Below are 14,810 nucleotides of genomic sequence, written 5' to 3' on the forward strand. Positions count from 1 at the left end.
TAGACAACTGTTTACAACAGAAGCTGTTCAGCTATAGGGAAGTCCCCAGCTCCCCCAGGGCCTGGAACCTTAACTTTAGTTTCTCCCTGTGATTAAACGGAGTCCGAAAACAAAATGGTAGCACTTAGAATACGTTTCTTTTGCTTGTTTCCAACAGTATAATTCAGTGGCTGCCTAGAACCAGTTATGCTTGCATGGGGACTAATTCGCACAAGCCCATGTCATGGACATGAGACTTCAGAGACCCTGACATAAAATGAGACAATCATAGCAGCAGTCCACTGGCAAGATAGAAGATGACAGCGTGGACCACTGACTGGATTCTGGGGTGCAGCAGTTGGGCGGGATGAGCTAGCCAGCCAGCCTGGCAACGAGGACCCCCAGGGTGGATGTCCCTTTTGTCAAGTTCTTTCAGTCTGTGTGTACATTGGGTGAGGATGCTGGCAAGCAAGGGTAGAAATGGAAGGAAAACTTTCAGAGGAAATAATGTTTTGGGACCAGGGTGGCCTTAGAGCTCAAGAGAATAGAAGAGACCCAGAGATGGAAATGTCTGGATTGTTGTGGTGGGGGAGATGGGGCAGCGGATTCAAGAATGACTCCTAGGTTGGCCGTAAGGTGTGATGGATGGCTGCACCTCTTAGTGAGCTGGGGAAGGAATGGGCAGAGCTCACAGAGGGACCAGATTAAAACCATGATGAGTGAAGTGTGGTGGTGCCCACCTTCAATCCCAGCACTCCTGAGGGAGAGGGGGGCGGATCTCTGTGAATTCAAGGCCAGCATGGTCTTCATAGTGAGTTCCTCCAGGACCAGCTGGAGCTAAGTAATAGAGAGACTCTGTCTCAGGCAATGACAAACAAAAGTAAGGACAGCACAAGTAATGATAACAACCTCGAGGAAACATTTTTATCTCACACCATCCTAGAGTGAGGGAGCACTTCTGTGAAAGTGGCTTTGACACTCACTGTCAAGGTCGTGGTCTCTATGTCTCATGAGCTCATTTCTTTGTTCCCACACCCACCCTTTTGCCTTTAAACCTAAGAGGGAGATCTAGTACAGGAGGAACATGTAGCACATGCTGACATGACCGGGCAATTTTTATTAGATGCAATTAACCAAGCAGAGGACAGTGTACTCTTCTGCATACAATGGTCCCATTTCCCAGACAGCAGAGAATGACCAGGACCGTTGAGCCAGTGTGGAGAGCAGAGCAGGGCTGGGCCTTGATGGCTGTGGTCTCTCTCAGAGTTTTTCCCTGTCTTTTGCATTGAGGAGGTTGGGTGAGGAATGGGGTCACCACCATCTCCTCTTTGGCATATGGCCGAAGACTCCACTGAGTCCCTGCACTTCTCATTACTACCTCCAACAAGGATGCGAGTGAGGCACAATGTCACCGAGACACTGGTAGCTAGCCACAGATCTGTCAGGCAGCCAGTTATCAGTCACCGAGTGTCGAGAGTCTAGTATCAGTGCAAAGGTTTTATGCTTTTCGTGAAAACTTTCTTCATTCTCATTCCGGACAAGCTGCTTTTAGCACATGCCTCTGATCAAACCATTTTACCTCTTCCTCATTTAAAATTTCATCAGCATTAAGATAAATGACAAAAAAAGAGTGTAAAACGTTGAGATGTCCTGAGGGATGATGAGGCTGCCTTGGTTCTCCCGGTCTATCTCCAAAAAGGTCCTTACCAAGTCTGGACATCCAGCTTCGTCTCTTCTCCTTCCCCTTGGAGACTCTGCTCCTGGATCTCACATGGCCACTGGAAGGGGAACCCAGATTCCCATGGAGTCAAACTTTTCCAAGTTCCAGAGATCTTCAGAGAGGCTCTGAACGGACAGTCTTGCTGGGCCAGCTGAGGTGATGGTAAAGGTGATCTCTCTGGGGCCACCAGAAATGTGAGAACCTTTCTGGAATAAACACTCTGACAGGAATGAGTGTGCAAGGTGGAGGCAAAAGTTGCTAGCCAGACAACTTGTGGGCAACCTGTGGAGAACACATCTACGTGCTTTGAAATGTTCTCCCTCCGCTTTACATTTGCTTTCCCAGAAGTGGAACTTTCTCAAATTCCTCTGTCCCCAAGACATTCAAGGTGAGAGATATTTATCTTTGCTCTCGGGAGCCAGGTAAAACAGGCTCTGCGAGTTCCCTTGGCAAGCATATCCATTAGGTGCAGTAAACTTCTTTGTAACTTAGATGCTTCCCCATTTTTAGCCTTGGTTTTTGTGGTATAGTGGTTTGGACTGGACTTATGAAGGCCGTTTGTCTAGTTGTGGTGAATTTAGCTGATGTTGGTTGGGCTTCTTGCGTTTGGTAGCTCTGGATTTGGTTGTGATGAAGTGAAGTACCTTGGAGAGCTGGACAATTGGAGAGGTCTCTTCCCTCAGCCCCTCATCTCTCCTGAAAGTGAACCTGTTAACAGTCTCATTGAATCCAAAGAAACAGTCAACAATGGCAGGCTCCCTCCCCATCTCTGCTTCCATATTTATGAATGTCTTTACTATCATATTTTTATTATTTAAAACAGTTTTAAAATTTAAATATATTTTGATCATATTCTCCCTCTCCTCTAAGTCTTTCCAGTCCACTTCTTTACCCTCCCAACCTTAAGTTCTTCCTCAAAAAACAAACAAAAATCCAATACAACAATAATGCTCACACACACACAAAAGAAGAACCAGGAAAACAAACTAAAAACACACTCCAAAAGATAAAAAGAAAATGAAACACCAAACTGTAATCAAACAAATGTATATTAAAAAAGCGGTCCATTCCCATTATATGTTGGTCAACTACTCTTGGACATGAGACCTGCCGTAGAGCGGTTGATAAACCTAGTGTTATTCTGTTGGAGAAAATGGATTTTCCCTCTCTCAGCAGGAATAAATGACAGTTCAGTTGTTAAGGTTTTTAGTTATTCAATCGTTCATTCATTTTTAAAACCAAAAAATAAAGCATAATATAAAACAAAAGTTAATGTTTGGATGAGACAAACCAACTGAAGGGAAAGCCCAAGAGAAGTCACAAGAATGAGAGACCCACTCACTTATATACTCAGGACTTCCATAAAAACACTAAACTGGAAGCCATATTGCATACAGAGGACCTGGTGCAGACCCATGCAGGCCCAGGGTTGCTGCCTCCATCTCTGATTCATATGAGCTTTGCATATGTTGATTTAGAGGGCCTTGGTGTCCTCCTTCCTCTCTGGCTCTTAAGCTATTTCTGCTTCATCTTTCCCTGGGTTCCCTGAGTTCTGAGGGGAGGGAAATTTGGAGACATCCCCTTCAGGGCTGAGTGTTCCAAAGTCTCTCACTGTCTCCACAGTGTCAGCTGTGGGTTCCAGTATCTGTTCCCATCTACTGAAGGAGGAAGTGAAGTTTCTCTGATGACGGCTGAGCAAGGCGTTGACATGCGAGTGTAGCAAAATGTCACTGGGAATCATTTTATCTTTACATTTTCTGTTTTCATTGTAGACCTGAATGATTTGGTTTTACCCTAGGTTGTGTCTAGTCTCAGGTCAACTGGTGCTGGTTATGGGGTCCATCTTGCAGAGTAGGCCTTAGGTTAAATCAGTTATTGAATGGTTACTCCCACAAACAAAAAAATGGTTACGTACCACCATTGCCTAGCATATCTAGCAAGCAGGACACCGTTGAAATCAAAGGTTTGTGGATTGGTGTTTACATTCTCTTCTCAGAGCTGCAGAGTGCGTTCCCATACCACAAGACACTGGCACATAGGATAGAGGACTCTATGTAGGCACTACCTCAATGTCCGCCATCTTTAATGAGTTGTGTGGTTGTGTCTTCGGCAATGGGGCCTTGTTTTCAGTTTGTGACAAGCAAACTATATCATCTCATCAATGGGTTGTTTGAGCATTCCCACGGGACTCTTTGGCCAACAACTCAATTAGGTAAAACCCAATCCTAGTACTTGAAACTTTATTTGATGACAAGAGATGGCAGGTTGTGACTCTGTGAAATGTGTTACTTCCACAGTTACTTCTTAGACAGTTTGACAAAGAAACTTCTCAGACAAAGAAAGTTCTGGTTTCTTCGGAAAGTCAGTTACATCAAATGATGGTTTGTTGCAGTTCACAGGTGAAAGGATATTTTGCTAAAGCAGACACATGAAAGGATTTTTCCCGAAGCAGACACAGGTGAATGGATGTTTTGCGATAGCAGACATGTGAAAGGGCTTGTGATGTTTAGAAGGAATATAAATATGAGCCCACAGACATTGGGAACTAGAGCATTGGTTTGCCTTGCTCCACCTCACTATTCTTTGCTGATGACATGCATGGATCGGTTTGCCTTACATCACTTTGTTGAGCTTTGCTTGTGGTGACTTCATAGAGAGAAACTCACTAAAGAACTTCTCATGAGTCTAACTGCAGCTTCTTTCCACTTCCACAGATCCAGACCCATTGGTGAGCCTCGTGGTTTCTTCTGGATTGAACAGCAGTTGCTGATTCGGGTGTGGTGCCTGATAAATGAACTCGCCTGAAGCTGCTGATTCAAGTTAGGTGTTTGCTAGTGGACTGGACTGAGAACAATGAAGCTGTTAAATCTCACTTAGCAGCTGGTTGCAAAAGTGGAGTCAACCCAATCTCAATTATAGACCCAATTATGTTTGGCTCAAACTATCCTCGAAATCCCTATTTAAGGAGGGTCTGGGCCCCTCTAACCCTGTGATAGGGAAGGAAATAAATAGCAAAATAGCCCCAAAGTTATGTCTGTGGGAATAGTTAGAAGGTGAACCATTCCTGACTGAAATTATCTTGGTTCATTCCCTGAGATGAGAATGTCTATGGTGGGAAAGAGAAGCCAGAAGTTTAGCTGTGGGATCTCATCCACAGAGAGAACCCTCAGTAGGTTGGGAACTTCCCTGACTGCTTCAGAGTTCAATGTTATGAGCAGCTAATTTGATGATGTTGCTTCTATCTGTTCCTTTACTTGGGAGCCTCACACATGGGGACACCTTACTATGCCTGGAACTTTCTCTCAATCCAGAGTGCAAGCTGACTGATGCAGTCTTCTGAATGTTTGTAAGCACCTGATTTAATGATGTTTTACAGTTTAACTGTTACTTCTCTCTATTTATCTGATATTTGTTCTTTTATCTTTGCTAGCTATACTTAATAAATGAATTCATTCAAAATCCAGAGCATGGCTATCCTAGAGCATTAATTCTCTGGGTCATTCAGACCAGAAAAAGAAAGGAAAAGAAACAAAGAGAAAAAAAAACAAGATCACTCTTACCAAGAAGATATTATTGAATGTTCTAGAAAAGAAAATTAGAATATAGATCAATTCACGAATGTTATCCAACAGGAGAATGTTTAAACTTGAGATTACCATGTCTATGTCTATGTATTATCATACAAATAGCATATTTGTTTTAGTTAGGGGTTCTGTTGCTGGGAAGAGACACCATGACCAAGACAACTCTTCTAAAGGACAACATTTAACTGGGTCTGGCTTACAGTTTTAGAGGTTCAGTTCATTATCAAGGTAGGAGCATGGCAGCATCCAGGCAGGCATGGGACTGGAGGAGCTAAGAGTTCCACATCTTGTTCTGGAGGCAACCAGGAGAAGACTGCTGTGTTGCAGGCGGCTAGGAGGAGGGTCTGAAAGCCCACCCCCACAGTGACACACTTCCTCCAACAAGGCCTCATCTCCTCATAGTGCCACCCCCTGGGACAATCATAATGAAACCACCACAATATTAAAATTATTTTAAGGCTGGAGGACTGGTTCTGCAACTGAGAGTGCTTACTGCTCACGCAGAGGACACTGGTTGGTTCCTGGCACCCACAAGTCCACTCACGACTACATAAAACTCCAGTTCTAGCCTATCCAATACCCTCTTTTGACTTCTTCAGGCACCAGGTACACCATATCTACATTACGTGGCATACACATAAAACTGAGAAATAAATAAAGTGATTTTGGGGGAAAATTATTCTGCAAAGTCCAAAGTTTTTCTTTTTGTTGTTTTTACTTATTTATTTTTATCTTTATTTATCTTTATTTTATGTGTATGGGCTTTTTATCTACATATATGTCTCTGTATCACATACGAGCAGAGGCCAAGGAGAGTGTTGGATCTCCTGGGATTGGAGTTGTAGACAGTTGGCAGCCACTATGCAGGTACTAAGAATTGAACACAAGTCCTCCAGAAGAGAAGCCACTTACTCGCCTCTGACTCTCCCACCACACAAAGCAAAGGTTTAACCTATAACGCAGCCTTGAACCTGTGAGGAGAGGGCAGGAGTCCTTGGTGTCCACAGAACATGTCTTACGAGGAGCTCTTCAGGAGATCAAGGATAGAGGAGAAACTTAAATGCTGGGTCCAGATGGTCACGGTTAGACCGCAAGTTGGGAATCTGGAGTTAAATTTCTGTAAGTAGTTCAGAGGAAGCCAGGTTGGCTTAAAAATAAATGAACTGAAAATCTGCGAGGTCACTTCAAGGAAGTGAGGGGAACACTGTTGTCTCACAGGCAAGCTCAGTGAGCTGCATCTTCCCTGCCCCCTGCCAACAGAACCCCTAGTCCAACTGAGTATTGTGTGCATGCCCCACACTCCCAGAAATCTCTGAGGCATTTTCTTGGAGTAGGGCTACATATTAACTTCATGAAACCACTTGATCCAAGGGAGAAGGACTAAACCATGGAGTTTTCCAGATCAGATTAAAGGTTCAGAGCCAAAGGCCATTTTACTATCTTATCACAGTAGCCTTTGAAGAACCTGGGGGGAGACTGCTGGGGAGGGAACTGAGAGAAGCAGCAAATAGTTCACACATTCACCCACTGGTTGTTTAACATCTAATCTCAGGTGGTTAGATGGTAGGGAGCCGTTAGAGAATGGTTAACTAAGTAAGGCTTAATTAAGTCTTAATTCAAAGTCCATATATATCTAGATTGTGGACCCAGCGGGTCACTGCAGGTCAGCTGTCTCCCATCTCTGGCTCCTTGTCCCTGACTGGGAGTGGGGAGAGAAGGAAAAGCACTTTCACATCTTTGGCATTGAGCTCTTGCCTTGCCTACACCAGTTCTTTTTCAGGAAGGGAAAAATGATAAGACAGAGATAGATAGACACACACACAGAGACAGAGACACAATACAGGAAGCACAGAGAGACAGAGAGAGACATACACGCATATACACACACACAAAAAGACACAGAGACACACAAACACCCCCCCCACACACAGAGCAAGTGAGACAGAGACAGACACAGAGACAGAGAGAGAGAGAGAGACAGAGAGAGAGAGAGAGAGAGAGAGAGAGAGAGAGAGAGAGAGAGAGAGAGAGAGAACTGCTGGTGTGAGCACAGATGTGGGTTTTACAGTTTGACTCAAAGTGATGTCACTTCACTGAGCATCATGAAGTTTTCGGGAAACTAGCAAGATCGATAAAAAGACTTTCTTTTGGAAATAGATGTTAGCTAGAGAACCAAGAATTGTCATCTTAACAGGGCTATTCCCTGGATAAACTATGAACCCAGATCATGAAAACAGAAGGGTTTGGGCATTTATGGAAAGGGGCAAGGCAGCCTGAGACAATGTGTGTCTCTGAAGCCTGGTAATGTATGCCCTGTGGGGTCAGGCTTCACTTTCTCTGAGAACCAAATGGTAGCTAATCCTTGATAGGTGTTCTTACCTATTTACTCACTTATTAATTTAGTTCTTGTTCCAGCGGCCTACAGACCTTTCGGAAGCATATCATTTCTGAAGTGGCAGATTATAATATTTTAGGTGACAGATATTTTATTTCAGTCCTGCTTACGATGACTTAAGAATGTCCCCGGTTCCAGTGAATGACAAACAGTCCCTCTGCAAACTTTTACCAGTCACCCAGGTTTATGGGGACAGAAATTCCAGAACATTTCTGTGTGTTGTGTATCATCTTTCATGCTGTCTGGTTTTAGGATAAGAGGACAGAGTGTCACTAAATGTGGCCCCGGATGTTGAACAATCCTACTCAACAAATTGTTAGCAGATGGCATCCAGAAACAAGTTATATAGCCACAAGAGGAGCACCTCCATTACCCTGTCCACAACCCAGGGACGGTAAGGAGGACGTAAAGGACTGCACGCTCTTTCGTTAGCTTGTTCTGAGACAGTGTCTTTCTATGTAGCCCTGATTGTTCTGGAACTCACTCTGTAGATCAAGCTGGCCTCAGACTCACAGGCCTGCCTCTGCCTCCCGGTGCTGGGCTTGAACGTGTGAGCAGTGGATGAGATTATCTGCACAAAACCTGCATGAGACCGGACCCCTCGAGCCTATGGTGGAAGAAACTGAGACTCATGAGGTCCTTTCTTCTTCAGAATCTATAAGCAGGTAATGCTTAGTGGGGGAGGAAGAGACAATTATTTTCTCAATGGCGTAGCCACTGGTAATGTGCATGTGCGCCTGTGCAAGAAAAAGCAAAGCAAAGCAAAGGAAAACAAAACAACAACAAAACCAATGAAATCCATGGTGGACAGAAGAACCAGTATTAAGCTTGCCCACCTGAGTTTAATCCCCAGGACCCATATGGTGGAAGGACAGAACGGACTGCACAAAGTGTTCCTCTGACCTTCGCACAAGCACTGTGCTGTGTACACGCACACATAGAAAATAATCTGGAAATGACTAAAGTAAAAGACGTAAATATGACAGTAAATATAAGGAAAAGGTGAGTAAATGAAAAAATGAAGGGGACAGTGAAAGTGAGAGGGAGGGAGTGGGGGAGCAATCAAATGATCACATACATGCATGTGTGTGATGTCACAACAAAGCTCATTACGTGTAAACAGCCACACACGTGTGTATGACATGTCACAAGAAAGCTCACTGCGTGTAAATGATCACACACATGCAAGTGTGTGTGGCATGTCACAATGAAGCTCATTATGTGTAAACAGTCGCATACATGTATGTGTGACATGTCACAATGGAGGTCACTTTGTGTAATTAATATACGCCAATAAATTAAATTAATCACCTAAAGTAAACAAAAGGTGAGAGCAAAAAGAATGGGAATGAAGAGAGATCTCACAGTGAATGAGAAAGGAAGGGTTGCAGAGGGCCAGTGAAGATTGTATTCTAAGGTTTCTCTTCCTCTTAAAATTTCTCTTGCATTCACACATTCACACACACACACACACACACACACAGACAGCCATCTTACACGCACACAGACAAACACTCAGAGGGATAGTCATCTTACACACACACACATACAGTCATCTTACACTCACACACATACAGTCATCTTCTACTCACACACATACAGTCATCTTATACTCACACACACAGTCATCTTACACTCACACACACACAGTCATCTTACACTCACACACACACAGTCATCTTACACTCACACACACACAGTCATCTTACACACACAGTCATCTTACACTCACACACTCACACACAGTCATCTTACACTCACACACATCACAGTCATCTTACACTCACACACACAGTCATCTTACACTCACACACACACACACACACACAGTCATCTTACACACACAGTCATCTTACACTCACACACTCACACACAGTCATCTTCTCACACACACACAGTCATCTTACTCACACACACACACAGACATCTTACACTCACACATACACACACAGACAGTCGTCTTACACTCACACACACACAGAGACAGTCATCTTACACTCACACACACACAGTCATCTTACACTCACACACACACAGAGACAGTCATCTTACACTCACACACTCACAGTCATCTTACACACACACAGACAGTCATCTTACACTCACACACACTCACAGTCATCTTACACTCCACACAGTCATCTTACACCACACACACACAGAGAGACAGTCATCACACTCCACACACACACACAGTCATCTTACACCACACACACACACACACACAGTCATCTTACACTCACACACACACACACAGTCATCTTACACTCACACACACACAGTCATCTTACACTCACACACACACACACAGACAGTCATCTTACACTTACACACACACAGAGAGACAGTCATCTTACACTCACACACCCTCACACACAGATACAGGCATGTTACACACACATACACACACACACACACACACACACACACACACACACACTCTCCTTTTGATGGTGCTGGGAATCAAACCAAATGTAGGGCCTGCTGTATACTAAGCAGGTTGTCTGCCACTGAGAGATGTCTTCAGCTTTTCATTTCCGTGTTTAAAAGAAGGTACATTTACTTTAAACAAAAGTCCAAACCTCAAATGTTAAATTTCCTAACGTTATGATAATCCAAATTGTTGCTGGGATTGTGTATAAAATGTCATTTTCAGTGACCTCTTCAGTGTTCAATCCTGGCTCCTAATACAGGAAGTAAAGGGCTTATTAACTTCTTTAGGTGAGAAAATATTTATTCTGAGTTTCTATTGATTTCCACATGCTAGAAAGTGAAACATTTCCTGGACTTAGAAATGGGGAAGAAGCTGGGGAAATCCCAGCTTTTTTTTTTTTTTCCTCTGATTTTATTCAGAAAGTCAGGCGAGCCAAGACAAGCTAGAATTTCAGCAAGAAAAGGACATTTAGTTTCTTTGTTATCAGAAGCAATCCTCAAATAGTCTTCCTGGAGAGAATTCATGGCTTAAAGACATGGAGGTCCTGAGAGAAGACATACCCAGTGGAAAGGCTTATGAAATTCAAGGAGATTTGAAAAAATAGAATCAATAGAAAGGCAAAACAAAACAAAACAAAACAAAACAAAACAAAAACCAAAAACCAAAAAACAAAACAAAAACAAAACAAAAAAGACACATACTGCCAAAATCTGCACATTTCCCTAGTCAAAAGAAATAATGAGTATTAATAAATTTGTAATCAGATTTAAATTATAATTAAATGATTTAAAAGAGAATCTTTCTACCTTGAATCAACTTATATGCAAACAGAGAGATTCAATTTAAAACCATAAGTATGCAGTTAGCAAAGAAGGAATCAGGGCTTGGTGCAGTGTGTGATTTCACTTGAGCAGCTGAACTGAAAGCTGGCCTCTGGCCTTGGAGAACTAATAAAGATGCTATGACGACAAAGAACAAATTTGTCTGGAGGCGGTAGCACACCTGTAGTCCCAGAGTTCAAGGTCATCCATCCTTAGCTGTATAGAGAGCCCGTGCTAAACTGAGGAAGGTGAGACCCTGCTCAACCCTTGAAACGGAAGTGTAAAACCCTTTCTGTTGTATGGAAACAAGATCGAAGCTTCTTTGGCTTTTGTTTTTAATTTTAAAAATTTATTATTGCATGAGAGAGGGGAAGGGAGAGGGACACGGAGAGGGAAGGAAGAGGAGTAGGAATAGGAGGAGGGGGAGGAGGAGGAGGGGAGGAGCAAGAGAGGGAGGAGGAAGGGGAGGGGAAGGGAGAGGGAGAAAGAGAGAGTTTCATAGACCATGGAGGCCAAAGGACAATGTCATCAAGTACAGCATTGTATAACATTCTGATGTCACAGTGTCTTAAGCAGTCAAGCAGTGTGTTCATATCCCAGACAATAGCAAACCTAGGTTTGTTATTCTGCACACAGATATTCAGATTTTCCTACCTTGATCTCTTTGAGAAGACGTGATGCGCTCGGACAAACACGCTTCGGGGTATGATTTAATTTAAGGTCACCCCAACATCAAAGAATGAGAGATGGTCAACAGCACGGACAAACGTTGTAAGAGTTCAGAAGGGGCTGGAGAGATGACTGAGAGGTTAAGGGCATTTGAGGTACCAATCTGGCAACCCGAGTTCAATACCCAAACCCTACTTAAGGTGGATTTGTAAAACCAACTCCACAAAGTTGTCCACTGACTTCCACGAGCACATTATATCTGTGTTCCGAGGCATATAAATGAACATATACATCCATTAAAATGAAAAAATAATGCTTTAAAAAATATTTCAGAAAAAGAAGAGTTCAGAATGCCACTTACAATTACGGTGGATTTAGGAGAACTATACAAGGAAATGGAGCATGGACAAATTATATAGAGTGGTGTGGGCTGTGCTCTCTGATGACGAATGATGTCCTGGAACAGAGCATATGTTAAGCAAGCTGTAGAATTAATTTAGAACATTATTATGTAGAAGATGAAAAAGTCAGCATTCCCCAAGTTTCGATCATGTTGTTATCTTATGACTTTTGTGTTAATTATGTACCATTCATGATTTACTAATTGAAAATGTGAGAAAATGTGGTGTTTGTATGTGTGTGCATGTGTGCATGTGTGCGTGTGTGCGTGCGTGCGTGTGTGTGTGTGTGTGTGTTTCACAGGAGTGGGAGGTTCCAGGTCCATGTCATAGCATGCAGTATCACAAGAATTTTGAACATCAAAACTCAAGTCCTTAGGCTAATGTGTGTGGAACTCTACCCACCACGTTATTTCCCGAAGTCCTTAGTATTTTCTAACGGTGACTGAGAGTATTGAGGTTGCCCCATCCTAAACTCCACAGTCTGTAAATTTAATAAAGACTTCTAAGGATTTTTTTTCTAACAAACATGACAATTATTTTGTAACTCAAAAAATGTTTACCTGAATATCTTGAAATATCAGGATACCTTGCTTATTCTTCATGGAGCATGGAGCATGGAGCATGGAGGGGACTGAAAGTTGTCTGCTCCTTGACTTCTTAAGTAGAATCTTATCAGTCAAGGTGATTGTATGTGGAGTGGGGCTTTATTGTGATGGTGAAAGTGGAGTTGTCAGGGTAGAGACCTTGGAAAGCTCCCTGATCCCTTCCATCAGACAAGCACACAGAGAGGCAATGGTGTCCGTAAAATCAGCGAGCAGAGTCTCACAGAAATCGAGATCTTCTGCCACCTTGATCTCAGACTTCCCCGCCTCCGGAACCATGAGAAAGAAATTTCTATTGATTATAAACTCCTTGGCATTTGTTGATAGCATTGTAAATAGTGTGAAACGGCACATCTGCGGAACCGATGCTTGAAATCACTGAGAAACGCTGTTTTTGAAGTCTGAGGGGCATAAGAGGAGCTGTATTTTGAAGCGAAATTTTTCAGTAATATATGTAGAATGAACGATCGTCTCGAGAGTAAGAAGTAGGAGATGGGTGGTTGACTTAGCAGAATGAATCAGGAAGGGGTGTTAGAGAAATGTTATGAATTGGATGCAAGGAATGGGGGGCAGCAGGATCACAGTGGTGACTCAAGTCAATAGCTGAAATCAGGGTGTTACTAGCATGCATACGTAACAGCTTTAAACTAAGTCTCTTGTTTAAAGACACAAAGAAATAACATCCTGAAGGTGACTTTGAGGTCATGGAATAGGAGAGGACTTTACTGAAGTCAGCCAATTTTATAACGACGAAGACATTCCTTGATGCAGAAGTCCTGGATCCTCAGCTTCCTGCATGAAACTTCTTGAGAATTAGCCTCATACCAGAGATACCTAGACGTTCAATCCAAGGGTACTTGTCATCCATGACTGTGCCAAAATCTAAGATGTATGTGGTGTCCTGCTAAATTTCAAATGTTTTAGACTATTATATTGGGTAGATGCTTTAAGAGAAACAGCCATTGTTCTGTCTTCCAATGATGCAGAACTTGGCCTGTTTGTTCCTCAGCGTCTTTCAGGAACGGGGAGCCCAACCTTTCTATACATGTGTGAGCCCAAGGCAGTCGCTGTTTCCTATTGGCATTTTGTAAATGCAATCAGAGCTGGAGCTTCTCATATGTAAATGGATTTGAATGGAGTTACCCTATAATAGGGGACGATGCTTCCCAGACATCATAGATTATCCAGCGAAAGCTCATTTCTAAGTATGGGTTACCTCTTTGTGAGTGTTGGTCAGTGGGGGTAGCTCTTAGCTGCCTTCCAGAACTTGATGGCAAGACACCACCATATACTTAAGTCATGGGACACAGGGCAATTAGGCTGGCACTGCCCTAGTTGCTTTGCCTCTAATTGGCTAGATTTCATTGTGACGAAGGTTCTATTATGCTATAGAAAGAGAAAAGTATGTAACAGCGTTACTCAGCTGTGAACCCTGTGAACCGTAGCAGGGATTGGCCTGGCAAGATGTGCCATTGGTAAAATATTGGCGTGGGTGTTATGGGAGCAACCAACCACTTCCTGGGCTGGATTTAAAGCCTGCTTCAGAAGACAGAACGCATGCCTGGTACTGTTAATTGGGTTTAAATTTCATGGCTGATGCAATAGTAATTTTTCTGTTGCTGAGATAAAACGTTTTGACCCAGACGGTTTATAAAACTTAGGGACTGGTTTATACACCTTATGATAGCAGAGGGATAAAAGCCCATCGTGACAGAGAAGCATGGTAGCAAACAGCAGGCAGAGTGGCAGGAAGTGGTTGCTGAGGGCTCGCATCTTGACATTTAAACACAAGGAAGAGAGCGCAAACTAGAAACGGTGGCGTGGCTATACTTCCTCCAACAAGGCCATACTCAAAAACCTACCCAAGCACCACCACTAACTGGGACCAGTTATTTACATGAGCTTATGGGGGGCTTTCTCATTCAAACCCCCATAATGGACTATGTTATAGACCCCAGAAAAAGAGCTTAATACTATTATTCTTCTAAATGGACATAGTAAGGTCTTATCTTTATACATGTGGATTAGTACATCTCTCAACCTTCATCAGAGAAGCTTCTCCCTCTCCCGTTCCTTTCCCTCCCCCTCTTCTTCCTCTCCCTTCCCCTTCCCCCCTCTTCTTCCTCTCCCTTCCTCTCCCCCCCTCTTCTTCCTCTCCCTTCTCCTCCCCTCCCCCCCTTCTTCCTCTCTTCCCTCTCCCTTCCC

The sequence above is a fragment of the Rattus rattus genome, chromosome 2 (genome assembly GCF_011064425.1).
Source record: "Rattus rattus isolate New Zealand chromosome 2, Rrattus_CSIRO_v1, whole genome shotgun sequence".
Classification (NCBI taxonomy): Eukaryota; Metazoa; Chordata; class Mammalia; order Rodentia; family Muridae; genus Rattus; species Rattus rattus.